Source organism: Fukomys damarensis, unplaced genomic scaffold, assembly GCF_012274545.1.
Source record: "Fukomys damarensis isolate Sample0158 unplaced genomic scaffold, DMR_v1.0_HiC HiC_scaffold_36, whole genome shotgun sequence".
Lineage (NCBI taxonomy): Eukaryota > Metazoa > Chordata > Mammalia > Rodentia > Bathyergidae > Fukomys > Fukomys damarensis.
In genome coordinates, this window is record NW_022900948.1 from 19,431,847 (window position 1) to 19,446,811 (window position 14,965).

The 14,965-nt window shown below is 38.1% G+C and overlaps 1 protein-coding gene across 4 annotated transcripts in view; it reads left to right on the top strand.

Moving 5' to 3' along the window:
* Positions 1–14,965, top strand: part of Plppr1 (phospholipid phosphatase related 1) — a 309,420-nt gene that overhangs the window by 281,760 nt on the left and 12,695 nt on the right. The window lies entirely within an intron of this gene.

Below are 14,965 nucleotides of genomic sequence, written 5' to 3' on the forward strand. Positions count from 1 at the left end.
AGTCAGCAGGGACTGTGTCTTTTTCACTCTGTCAACAGCATATTGTAAAGTACATTGCACATAGATTTCTCAATATATGTGGGTTTTGGTGGGTTTTTTTGGATGGATGAAGAGCAAACTTATTAAATCACAGATTTGCCTGTAACTAGCTTCATAAATGCTGACTCTCAAATATTCATTTGCCTCCTTTTTAATTATCTTTATTACTGCTCTTCAGCTTAAGCCCAAGATAACAAAGTACACAAAGTAATTTCCAGGAGAAAGCCTTAGAAGCCTGTTTTGACTTTTCCTATAGGAGTTTGGGAGGTAGAGGGGTGACGAGAGATCTATTTGTCTTGAAAGAGATAATTTATTCTTTCTTTCTGAGTACCTATGAATTAATGTTTTTCATAAGAGGACAAAAATATACTACTTGAAATAAAGATCTTCTAAGTGGAAATGCTTGCTTTGACAAAAGTTAAAGTTTGATAATAAAATAAAATATAATTATTGTCAAGAGCTTACTAGCCTTTTCTTCTAGTTCAGTAGACACCAAAACACACTATGGAGTTGACTTTGGAAAATGACGACAGTTTGAAGTGACTATTTCGATTAAACTGAAATTGCATGACGGGGACAAGCCCCGAGAGCCATGTGTCCAAGGAATTAGGCCAGCTCCGTGTACAGTTGATGTAATTATTCTAGACTTCTTTACAAATGGTATTTCCCAATAACCAGCTGCCAGAGAAGGCCAGTGGATTAGCAAAATATATTTTAAGAAAAATAACACTTTATGCTGCTAAGGATGAGAAATGTAGGATTCTATTACATGTCTATAGGTATAAGTTGACATGCCCTTTCTTGGTTTCAGTGTGACAGAATAAGAACTTTAAAAAAAGGTCCTTTTTAGCTTAAAATTATACCTCGTGTAATCTATACTAAGGAAATAATCACAGCTATAGATTAGTTTATGAATTAAAATGATGTTTTTATCATATAAATTATAAATATCTAATATAGTTTTTAAACATAACAAAATAAGTTCCAAATTCAGAAACTGGCATTAGAACATTTCATGAAGGAAGAATATTCACAATATAATGTTATGTGAAAAAGTCAAAGCTTTCTAGTATTGTTCCTAAAGGAGACATTATATATTATTATTATGCATTATATATGTGTCTACATATCTACATATTATATGTTTATGTGTACCATGGAAAACAGAATGAAGAGAATTACACTGAAAGTTAATTGTCACTCTTGAGTTATAGAATTATGTGCGTGTGGGTTTTTTTGCGTTCTATTGTTCTGTAGTTTCTTTTTATCATGATATGTATAATTTTAAAATTAGAAAAAGAGCTAAAGGTATTTTTAAGGGATAGGTGGCATGATAAAGGCTGTCCAAACCAAAAAGTTGGTTAAGAACTCTAAAGTGACCAACAATGTAGAAAGGAGAGCTAAAATTGATAGCTTGGCTCTTGAATTGTTTTCTGTAGTCCGCGTGGCCTGACGTTGACTGGGTCACCTCTTTCCACCTTACAAGTTGCAATTAAATTTTAAATAAGAAAAATGCAAGAATAGCAAAGAAAAAACATTCAAATTTAACTATCTCCTCCTTTAGCAAATGCTAATTGTATTAACCTTGAAACAGGAGAATGAATTCCTGTGAGGCACAAATTCAACAACTGCTTTTCCCCAAGATTCCTATCATAGAAAGGAGGCCCGACTCCCAGGTTTTAAGTCTAAACACCAAGAGCTGAACAATTTGTACCCCTTTCTAAATTGCTGTATAATTTCTCAAGTTGTTGAATGATGTGGAAGGGGAGAAAAGGAGCTGGTCAATTTAACAAATTTGACCAACATTTTATAAATACAAATATAAATTAGTAATGTGTGTTTAGACTTCTCCCTTTCCTATTTTTTCCTCTCCATTCCTGTTCCTTCTTATTCCATTTCTTTTCATTCCATTGCGTAGTAATAGTAATTCACAGATTTACATTTTCAAAGAAAACCCTTTTCAGCTAAAACTTAAAAAAGAAAATCACTTTTGTCTCAGATTTACTAAGTTCAGGTAATTCAGCTCATTCAAATGTACATGAATAAACTTGTTTTTATAAGTATCAAACTATTAAATAATAACTTTGATTTAATATTGGAAAGTAATTACTAAAAAGCCTAAGAATTTGACAAGAACTTTAGATTTATTTGTCCTATAGAAGAAAGACTAAAATAATTTTCTCTTCCTGAATGCCTGCTTTCTTTAGAGTTAATTTACAAAAAGTAATCCAAGCGTACTGAGGTTAGACTGTCTTCCAGAAATAATTTGTTAGCTAGTTTTTATTTGAGATCACATAGTTGTTCCATTATTACTTGTAGTAAAAATTTAACTAAAGCAAGTCTTTGCTGTTTTGTAGGTCCATGGATTAGGTAGCACTGGACAGAACAGAAAATGCCATGTAAACAGTTAACTCATGTAACATTAATTAATTGCCATAAATTAAGTGTGGTCTAAATAAAGAATGAATATTTTAAATGCAGTTTCAAAAGTCATGGTTCTTTGTGCATGTGATACCTTGAGACAAGTTTAGTATCAGCCTTTTTGAGAACTAGAAAATCTGTCTCAATTTTGGAAGCCATTTAAGTGTATTTGATCTAAAAAGAGACTTCACTTTATTCAATCAGTTATTTCCATTTGCATTAAATATGTATAATTAAAATATAGATAGGAGGTGAGTCATGTTTGTTAAACCTCCATATAATAATTTATTGAGTGCCTATTAATATACTAGGCACTGATTAAAATGTTGAGGATACATTAGTCAACCAAATAGAAATCTGCTCTTGTTGAGTTCATTCTATCTAATTCACATTAAACAAAATAAGTAAATTTTGGTGTTTGTTAAAGGATAATTGCTGTAAGTAAAAATAATGGGCAGAGTGAAATATGGAGTTTGTTGGAAATTTTAATTGGAGAGGATTTAGCTGTCATTCAGTTAGCATTGTCTAGAGTTGACAGTGACTTAATAACAAGATAGAGCAATCAAGACAGGTGACCATCACGGAGAACCAGGCTTCCAGGGGTCTAGGCCAGCTCCATGGGCTGATTGAGGAAGTTCAACTCATCCAGTCTAAAGATAAATCACAGTTTCTAGACACTCAATGTTTTTTCTGAGATTTGAGTCTAGACCATAAAAGCACATGTCAAGAGAAAAAACAAGGGCCTATATTTCTAGAACACAGAAGCGGGAACCAGAATGGAAGCCTAGGTATACAGACAAAAAGAAAGGAGACAGTGTGGGTCTTTGAGGGAAAAAGGAATGGAATCCTGGTCCCTGGCCCTATGAGCATCTAAGCCAACAGAATTTGAGGTTAAGATGTTTGGTGTTTCTTAGTAGGGTTGTTTGACCTTGTCCAGGAAGAAGAGGTCCAGTGTTTGACTTTTCTCTTGAATGAGGTTCAAGTATTTGGGGAAGGACAGATAGACACCATAGCTATGAAGCAAACACCTCTCAGGTCTCAAGCAGTTGTAATGGGGTTGCTTTCAGATGATATGCTCAATTCAGAAAATCAATCTATTACCTTTCACATGTCATCCTCAGTACACCAGATTGTTATAGTCCTGAACAGACTCCTAGCCTAGAAATCTGAAGGTTACTCTAATTTATCAAGAAGGAAGTTATTGATTTATATGAGACTTTGCTTTTCCTTTCTGAGGAACTGCCCCAGGGCCAGTGTTTAGAGACTGAACTCCAAATGACTAATTAAGCAAGGAGCTTCTTTGTGTAGCACTTTGCAGTGTAGGAGAGAAAATTCGTGACAGGTGAGTGACCTTAGTTACTATAAAGCAGTGTTTCTCACCCTCAGCACTATTGACATTTTAAGGCAAATTATTATTTTTTTTTTTTGAGGGTGTACCAGGGATCGAACTCAGGTCCTTGTGCTTTGGAGGCAGGCACCAGAACCACTGAGCTAAATCCCTGGCCTGAGGCAGATTATTTTTTAATAGGAATAGGACACTGTCCTGTGTGCACTGTCTATAAAAATCTATGTTTAGCAGCATCACTGGCTTTTACCAACCATATGCAAAAGGCTCCCCCTTTCCACTAGTATCAATTAGAAGTGTCCCCAGACATTGCATATTTCTCCTTGGGGCAATATAATCCTCAGATGAGAGCTACTGCTATAGAGGTTTATGAAAACAAGTACATTTCAAAGACTTTTTAAAAATTATGAATTTCACTGCTGTGTAAGATATGTCTCGGCAAAATTTGGCACAGTGAGACACAAAATTACTATCTTAACATCTGAAATGGCATGAAATTGTTAGTACAGGTAGTTTCAAACCTTTTATAATAATAAAAATCCAGTATGTGTTTCGGAAACTATTTAAACCATTGCACTAGGATATAACAAAAGGGAGTAAAAAGATAGCAAGCCAAGAGCAGTAGTGTTAGATTAGTGTCTGTTAACCATGCACAAGGCTGCCAGTAGCCTCAGGGAGATGATGCTGGTCTGGGTGGGAATGGGGATGGACCCAAGTCACCAGCTTTAGCTTTAGAAGATTACAAACAAAGCATCAGAAATGGGAGATTTGAGGAATTCAGAAAGCCTTCTGAAAATTCAGGTTTTCATAGTCTTGTTTGTGGATTCCTTGGAAGGTACAGTCTTCTCTTCATTTAATTTGAATCACATTCAATTTGAATACTTTTTGGACTTATCTGTAGCCACAGTCTCAGTCCACTTTACTTTATTTTATTATCCACTTTTATTTTATTGTATTATCATTTTTCCTGGAAAAATTGCAGAATTTGCTTCTCCATCAGTCAGCGTTTTGATATTTCCCATCGAGACCAGGAATCAGAGACTTGCAGTCTACTTGGAGCGAGATAGCGTCAGGCCTTTGAGGGAGACAGCGCCAAGGAGGTGCTCCGCTAGGAAAGGATGCTGGAGAAGATGTTGAGTCGTAAAGAAGTCATTGAGATGAAACTAGGTTGTCAAGAAAGTCATGTGGTTTAAGCTTTGGGGGAATTAGAAACATATTTTTTAGATTGTTCTTTCATATGTAAAAATATTTAAGGGTTTTTTTTTTTAGTTGATTGCCAATTATCTTTATTAGGCAATTATCCTGTATCTTTACTTATTATGATTATCAGTTACAGCAGTGACAAATTCAGGGCATTTTAAAAAACACCAGCTCGTCACATTGTGAAAGATGGTGCATTGGTGGAAAGAATAACTAATACATAGTAATGACGGTCTTAAAATTTTAAAAGTACGTGCTATCCTCTTTCATCAGTTTTCAGAAGTAATTTTATAACTAATTTATAACTAGTTCTTTCAGCTATAACAATAGTGATTAATCCCTAATAAGAACTCCCAGTTCCCAAAGTGTTTTTTAAGTTTTCTGCTGTTCAAATAATACCTCTGTGAAATGGGAACGATGTCAGACTCCTTTCAGAAAGAAGAACTGACACAAGAAGTGCATAATTCGTTTCAGGTGAGTGGGCCGTGGACACTGGAAATCAAACAAAAGGCCCCAGAAACTTGTAAGATTCAGAGACCACAGGAAACAACACAGTAAGAGAAACAAAATATCATGCCTTTTATCGCTCCCTTTGCCAGGATAAGGGTGAGAGAGTCTAGCAAATTCCATCAGTGTGGATGCTGGCAATTCCAGCTACTGGGAAGGTTCACAGTTCTCGCAGGCTTGCAGTCACATAGATAAGTAACCGGAAATCTACACAGCAGTGAGTCTCTCTCACTGTTGCTTCCTGTTATACAATATTTGGGTACCTGAGTGCAGTTCAACTGCTGCCCTGCCCACTGGGGTGTGAGAGGTGGCCTTGAAAAACTGCATGGCTCCAGCCATCACTCTGCTTCCAAGGATACCTAGCTGGGGAGTGGGGGGGTACTGAGTTCTACTTTGCCTGGTTCCAGCCCAGGTTCTATTCCAAGGTAGGAACGACCACAATATCAGCAGAGAGGAATGCTGTGGTTTCTGTGGTCACCCCTCCTATGCATTTTCCACTGCCAGCTACCCAGGCATCTTGTCTGACCATATGCATCTGTCAGGACAGAATGTGAGCACACAGGGGACTGCTACTGTTCCACCACTTCTCCCTGTGCTGCATCTGGACCATCTACACCACTGTCTGGTTGGAGAGCAAATGCTTCAGGTTCTTCACACTGCCAGTGCTATCAGTGCCAGCAGCTCTTACTAGTAGCAGAACTAGCACAACCAACACCCAGTAGGAGCTGCCACTCCCATTACAGGACTCATCTCTCAGTGAGCATCCTATGTCCACAGTTGTCTACACTGCACCTACCTCAATTGCTAGTGTCCCCCACTTTTCCACACCCTACGGAGATAGTGGAGCTATCTGAATCAAATGAGGTATATACACTCACTAATCACAGCCAAAGAGGCTACAGGGAGAATATCCTACAGTGCCCAGATAGCATCAAGGCCAACATTGCATAACAAACCAATACCACAAGACACACCTTCAGGAGAAAGCTACTTAATACCAGGCCACATGAGAAAATGGTAGAGTTTTCTGATCTAGTAAATGTTCAAATTTCAAAGTAAGAACACAATAAATATTTGAAAAGTAATACAATACCTCCAAAGAAGCAAAATAATTGAGGAAATCTTGCTCTTTTGTGATTAGTGCAATACATTTCTTTAGGGCATGCTGTAGAATCCTTGTTTATTCTTAGTGACTGTGTGAGTGAATGCCACAAAGTATACAGAGGCAAAGAGCCTTCTCCATATACGTCCCCATATTTTTTTAAATACACACACACACAAAAAGCTAAAATGATTATGATTAAAAGCATGGACTCTGGGTCCATACTATTTAGTTTCTAAACCAAAGACTTCTTCTTATTAACTATATGATTTGGGCCAGGTTAGCTGACCTCTGCATACCTCAGTTTCCTCAACTGTGCATCTCTTGGAGTTGCACTGAGGATTAAGTGAACTAATAATGCAAAGCACTTGCAACAATACCTAATCACCAGCCAGGCACAGTGGCCCACGCCTAAAATCTCAGTTTTCAGAAGGCTGAGGTTCAAGGCCAGCCAGGTCTACGTAGCAAGACGGTGTTTCAAGAAACAAACAAAGTGAAACAAAACACACACACATGCACACATGCACATGCATGCACACACAGATACACAAGTACATGCGCACACACACACATTCATTCGTGCATTCTCACACATGTCACCACACTGGAAACAGCTAAATGAGTTCTCCACTAAAATTTTACATTGGGGGTGTTGATGTAGCAAAAGGGAAAACAAAATGGAACTATATTCACTCCTTCATATGCTATATTCTGTTTACACCAGTGATTTCACGGACAATGCAACCTAGAATAAAGAGCTGGCTGGTGAATCAGAATGTAGTTTGAGGAATCCAAACATAGGAATTTCTTAGGGGTTTCCTTTCCACTATAATAGCACTGGCAAATTTATGTATTTGCTTGTATATGTTCCTTGTAAAATAAGATTTCCCATTATTTTCCCACTATAATAAAGGCCAGAAACTCATTTCAGAATAAGTGCTCTTGTTTTGTCTCGTCATGGTAAAAAAAAAAAAAAAAAAAAAAACTACCATAAAAAGTCACAATGTTTGACTATTTTTTTCTTTCTCTCTTTCTTCCTGTCTCTTTCTTTCTTTTCTCTTCCTTTGCTTCCTTTCCTCTTTCTTCCTTTTTTTCTTTCCTTCTTCCCCTTCCTTTTCTTTTGTGTGCACTATGGATCAAACTCAAGGCCTTATATATGCTAAGCATGTGCTACACTGAGCTACATCCTGTTAATTTTTGAATATGAGACAATGTTCAAGCATTTTCAATATCATCAAATAGTTTTTGGTCAACCCTTACTGCATCATTTTAAGGCCTCTTTTAGCCATTTTTGACAAGAGGTTGTGCATGAACACATATTGAGGAAGGAGAGGGCATGCAGGGATGGCACAAGCTAGAGATCATAATAAAAAAAGTTACCTGGTGAGCAATCAAGGCCTCTAATGAGACAATGTTCAAGCATTTTCAATATCATCAAATAGTTTTTGGTCAACCCTTACTGCATCATTTTAAGGCCTCTTTTAGCCATTTTTGACAAGAGGTTGTGCATGAACACATATTGAGGAAGGAGAGGGCATGCAGGGATGGCACAAGCTAGAGATCATAATAAAAAAAGTTACCTGGTGAGCAATCAAGGCCTCTAGGGTTGGAATATCCAGCTCTTCTCTCTTCTTTTTTTTTTTTTTTTTTTTTTTTTTTTTTTTTTTTTTTTTTTTTTTTTTTTTTTTTTTTTTTTTTTTTTTTGGTACCAGGGATTGAACTCCGGTCTTAGAGCTTGCAAGGCACGCCACCAAACCGCTGAGCTAAATCCCTGGCCCTCCATCCCTTCTCTTTTCACGTAGATACTACTAACTTAACTCAAATAACTTTTACGTATTTCATTTTTTAAATTCCCATATATTACCATGAAGCCTATAACACCACAAAAATAAAAAATAAATAAAGTTCCATATATTAGTCCTTGACATGAAAATATGCGGGAGCTGTACTCTCATGTGCTAATGTTTAAACTGACAACCTGTGCAGCTTCTCAGAATCAGAAATGGGGACATTTCTTTCCAGGATGTGCATGCCTAAATAAAACTGTACCCATCAACACTCCCCTGATTTGCACTTCACAACTGTTTCCAATAAGACTTTCCTGCATGGATCTTCAGACTCAAATTTAAAGTTATTTTTTTTTCTTTTTGCTGCACTGAAAATGGAGAATGCTGTGATGTCCCACTTATGATTTAAAAGTTTTCCAATTTATATGACACTCCCAGTGTCCCAAAGTCCCAGTTTTCAGGTGTTTTTCCCCATTTTCTAAGTGTCCAACACTAAGCTTGATTTTGTGAAGTTTACAGAAAGAGAAATGATCCTAAAACTTACATGTTAAATGGTTTAATGTCTACCCTAATTTATATAGAATCAGAAATGCGAGACACCAACATGAGTTAGAAAATAGGAATGTGTTCCTATACTCATTTATCCATTTTTCTTGTTAATCTTCCGCAAAGTTTCTTCAACAATGTATTAATTGACTCTATAATTACCTGTTAAAGTTTACTATGTGCCAAATCTGATGCCACATATATTTACTATGTGCCATGTTTGACTTAAAAAGAAATATGTTTCCTGCTCTTACAAAGTTTATATATTCTGAAACTCTTTAGGAAGAATTGAACATTAGTCCTTCATCATACAAATGTGAAATTCCTACTAAACGAGACATATAAAAGACAAACACAATGGCAAAATACTAGTCTAAAGAAGGAGCATTTTCCCCAAGACTTCATGTGATATGTGGTTGTTTATTTTGCCTTTTTTAAGTGGAGCAAGATCTATACATATTTAGTGTTTCACAGATAGAAGAAGTCTTGTTCTTCACGCCCTTCTCAGAGTTACTATGTGAGAGCAGGTTGCTGTGCACAACACTGAGTCCAGCCCCTGTCTAACAGGCTTTCTGTTCGGTCTCCTCGGCCCCAGAGATCCAGTACATCCCTCTGTCCTTTCTGCGTGGTTCTCTAGTGTTCCGCAGCAATGGCTGTAGGTCTGTCTTCTCCAGTGCAAGCAGTCCTTGCGTCAGTCCCTGCAACTTCTCACTTCAGCCTGTTACTTGGAAGCGCATTTCTAAATACATTTAGAAGGCTGAGGAAGGAGAGGACATTGTCCGTGGGCAAAGTCAGAGAGCAGAACTTATTTAATAGGGAAAGAGCTGCGCTATTTTCTGAGCAGTCTAATTCCCGAATCACTGAGTCAGGGGCCAGATGGAGGGGAAAGGCAGTTTCTCTCTAAGTTTTCTCCTGTGGTCTTTGACTTCTGAGAGTACGGTTGAATTGTACATAAGGTGAAACACAGAGCGAAACAGAGAAAAAGAGAGAGAGACAAGGAAGAGAGAATAAAAAGACAGAGACCCTAAAAGATAAAGAAGTAGCCATAGCAACTAGACGAGACAAAGAAATAAGGGGAGTAAAAACAAGAAATGAAGAAGTAAAATTGTCATTATTTGTACATGATGTGATATTGTAATAGAAGACCCCAAAAACTCCACCAAAAGACTTCTAGACTTAATAATCAAATTCAGTAGAGTAGCTGGATACAAGATCAATGCTCAAAAATCAATACCCTCCCTGTACATGAATAGGGACTCACTGAGAGAGGAATCAGGGAAACAACTCTTCTCACAAGAGCATTCAAAAAAGTGAAATACCTAGGAGTCAACCTAACAAAGGAAGTAAAAGATCTCTCCTTTGAAAACTACAGCACTTTGAAAATAGAGATTGAAGAGAATATCAGAAAATGGACAGACATCGCTTATTCTTGAGTAGAAGAAGAAATACAGTGAAAATGGCTACACTTCCAAAACTGCTATATAGATTTAATGCAATCCAGATTGAAATTCCAATAGCACATTTCACAGACTAGAGAAAACAATCCAAAAATTCATTTGGAACAAGAGACCTAGAATAGCAAAGGCAACTTTAGGCAACAAAGACAAAGCAAGGGGGTATCACAACCCCCAACTCAAACTATACTTGAAAGTTACTCTGATAAAAACAGCATGGTACTGGCAAAGAAAGAAACCTGAGGATCAGTGGAACAGATTATAAGATACAGAAACAACTCCAGACACACTCAGCCACCTCATCTTTGACAAGGGAGCAACCATCCTCACGGGAGGAAAGATGGCCTCTTTAATAAATGGTGCTGAAAAAACTGAGTTTTAACTTGCCAAAAATTAAAACTGGACCTATATCTCTCACCATGCACTAAACCAAAGTCAAAATGTGTCAGAAGTCTAAATATTAAAACAGAAACACTAAACCTGCTAGAAGATATGCTGAGTAGAGCTCTTGAAGACACTAGCATAGGAAAAGATTTCATGGACAAAATCTCAGTTACACATGAACTAGCACAAAGAATCAGCACCTGGGATCTCACCTAATTAAAAAGCTTTGGCACAGCAAGAGAAACCAGCAACAGTGAGAAGAGACAACTATAATGTGGGAAATATTTTTTACCAGCTGTTCCTTGGAATAAGGACTACTATCTAGGATACATAAAGAACTTAAAAAACAGATCCCCAAATTGAAAGACCCAATCCAAAAATGGGCATCTGAAGTGAACAGACATTTCTTGGACAAAGAAATAGAAACAGCAAATAAACATATAAAAAATGTTCAACATCACCGGTCATTCAAGAGATGCAGATAAAAACATTGCTGAGATTCCATCTCACTGAAGAAATAATGGCTGCTATCATGAAATCAAGCAATAACAAATGCTGGGGGAGGGGGACCGTGAAGAAAAAGGAAGGCTTCTCCACTGTTGGTGGGAGTGTAGACTGGTGCAACCACTGTGGAAATCAGTGTGGAGATTCCTAAGGAAAGAAAATAGAAATTCCATTTGACACAGCTTTTCCCTTCTGGGTATGTTCCCAAAAGGATTAAAAGCATCATACCACAGTGAAATTCATGTTTATAGCAGCACAGTTTGTAATACCTAAATATTAGAAACGGACCAAATACCATTAATTAGTGACTGGATAAAAAAAAAGGGGTTTTTTTTTTGTTTTGTTTTTTTAATAAAATGGAGTACTACTCGGCCATAAGGAGAGATAAACTAGAGACATTTATAGCTGAATGGATGCACCTTGAGATCTTACTCTTAAGTGAAACAAATTAGATGCCCATATGTAAATACCAAATTGTTTCTTTGGTGTGAAAAACTGAAAGTGTAAATGAGGACCAAAATGTATGGTAGATATTGTGAAATAGGAAGAAAAGATGCAAAGGAGAAAGGGAAACTGGGGCTCAGATGAAAGGACAGAAGGGAAAGAACAAATTTGAGAAAAGAAGGAGAAGGGAAGAAAGTCTTTATACATAGAGAGAGGTGGAAGAGGGAGAAGGGGAGAGGGAAAATATTAAGAACCAAGATCTGTCACGTGCAGGTGCACATTCCAAATGATGACTATGATCCTAACCATACCTAAAACGTACAAATACACTTAAGTAATAATAATAATAAAGAGAAAGTGAGAGGAGGAAGAGAGCCACGGAACCTCCTCTGGGTGTGGGCTGCTGCTAGCAGGCACACTCACTGATTCCTCCTCAGGGAGAGAAGCCCTCCGTCCCAGCTCTCAGGATTGTTAGGAGTTTCCATCTGTTTTCACTGTCATTGTGTGGATTTCCTTGAACATTTAGGAGATAATCCACCAGAGGCTGTCAGCGAGGTGATATTTTAATTGGAAAATTATGCATTTATAATTTAATACCAAACAGTTTTCAGTGTGGAGGCTTCACCTAAGTTCGCAGGCTCTCTGGAATAAAAAGGAGTCCTTGTTCTTGCCTCAATCACCTATTGGCTCCTGCTGGTCACTCTGCTGCATGGGTCTGGGCTTCCTGATAAAGACCTGCATGTAAAGGGCAGGAGTTTTTCTTATAAATCTTATCTAGTTTTGGAGAGATCTTGACGTGAAATCCTATTATTTTTAACCACCAGACCATGAAGATCCTCATCATGAAAATTTCTAGGTGATGTCATTATTTCTACTACATTCTTAGACTAAAAGGGCTGGAGCCCTGTAGTGATCCTATAGCAAGAGCTGGGTCACAGAGTTTCACTCCACGCCTTAAACTACTAGTGAGCAAAGTCCTAACTTGTCATCAGATGCCCATCTGAAATCAGATGGGGTCTGGGCACAGCCTTGAGAACAAATTGAGGATCACTGAACACTTTCATCTTCCTCCTTCTTCATCCTTGGCCTACCTAGCACATAAGTTAAGTTCTTTTTGGCCAGGGAAAAGAGGTTAGCTCTAGTTTCCTTAGGTGGTCCATGTCACCATGCCAGGGACCCTGGACATCACAGTCAGATGCCAATCTTTATCGCAGGCCTGACATCAACCCACTGGCTTTCCCTTGGCCACTGCCACTGCAGCCATTCTGCTGCCAAGATGGATGTGAAATTCTTGAAGAGGCTCTTCAGCTGTAGCTTGAGAAGCACAGGATACCCTTCATGGGCATCTCCAAAGTAGCATTCTAGAAATTTCTATGTCCTGGCCCCTGAGGCTTTATACCAGCTTGGGGCAGGAGTATTCAGAGTCCCTTTATTCCTTCATACAGATGCTGGCAAATTCTCCTCCCTGTGCCACACCCTACTTTACATATGCATCCTCCCTTACTCTGTGCTTGATTTTAGAAACTCATCGTCTCATCCTGGCATGTTATGATCATACCAAGCAGTTTCAGAGTTCAGAGAAAACAAATAAACAATAAAGGCCTCAAGCATATGGCTCTAGCAAAACAAAACTGCTTTACATTTAGACTTTGTGCCTGCTGTAAACTCAAAAATCCATTCTGAAATATAATCAGCTCCCCTGAAGCAACTGTTATATTGATGGAACAGAATTTTAAGACAAATAAAACCAGCTATTAGAGTGTATGAATATTAGAAGCAGAAACCCCATTCCTCAAGGGCTTTTTCATTATTTTGAATGAACTATTTTGAATTGTAGAAATGGAAAATGGGCTAAAATTCAAAAATACGCTTTCAATTTTAGATTGTCTTAATCTTAGGCCTCACACAAGGATACCTCAATATTTTAAAACTATCTCCTTCAGATCATACCTTGTAATATGAGAAACCACAAGCAGTACTTTGGGCTCTAAGGACAAAAGTAGCTATTTTAGCTTCTGAAGTTGTAAAAACACAGACAAGGAGTTCAAGCCATGCACAGACATGGCTGGAGGTTGTCTAGCATAGCCTTGTGTGATCTGATGCTGTCTGCTGATCAAGCAGGTTCTACCATCTTTCGTTACTGTGGAGATTGCCAAATGGCAGGGGGCAGCCTGACACAGTGCCCTTCTGGAGCTAAATCAAATGCTCCAGAATAAAACATTAGGAAAGCCGGTGAGTTCTCCTCATGGAGAAACAGACTTAATCCAGAGGAGGCACAGGGAGGATGGGGAAGCAACTTTCAGCAGTTATACACCAGACAGCTAAATGCGAGCTGACAGTCACAAACACACTGACCACTTCACACACCAGCACTTCAAGCACTGATCACAGGAGCCTAGAAATCCTCCATCTCATAAAGCACAAACCAGCCCTAATTGGAGGCACAAATAAAATGCCCCAGGAAAAGGCTGTCACCATTTCCTTTTCAAATCATACGTTACCCTAGTTTCCAGGAAAAGTACGTCTACACACTTATTGCCCCTTGAAAAAGCCAAGGTCCTGGTCTTTGAGAATCTCACTTGAGGATGTAAAAAAATTTCCAACCATTCAGACTTCTGGAACCCGGGGGTGAAAGCTGCCATGAATGGATGCCTTGCTCAGAGGTCAGACCATTTGAGCGTGAGCTGGCTGGAGCTATGAAAAGAACCCCATCTTATTGTGATAAAGCACATTCTGGCAAAGCCACAGAAAAGAAAATTACACCAATCAATACAGATCAAAATGAAACCCAGATGAAGATTTCAGCCAAATCCGTCTTTGATTCTGCTATAACAGATTAACTTTGGGGGACTAAAATCAGCACAATTTGCAGATTCAGGAGATTGAATATAGGAGCCAAAATCAAGCCACAATTTAATTGAAACTATAGCCTGATCCTTGATATTCCCAGGGGTTACTGCTACCTCCTACACATCACAATGCCTTCTGCAGTTGTGTCTGAAAAGTGGTCTTCATCCTGTCAAGTGACTCAGTACTTTGATTTTATATAACTTCTCTCAACATGCTTAACAGAATGTCTGTAGACATAATGAACGGGTTTTGAAACAAATCGCAACAAAGCTTCTTGTAAAGAATTCTATTAGGGGGCTGGCGATTTAGCTCAGTGGTTCTGCTGCCTGCCTCTCAAGCACAAGGACCGGAGTTCAATCCCAGTACCAAAAAAAAAAAAAAA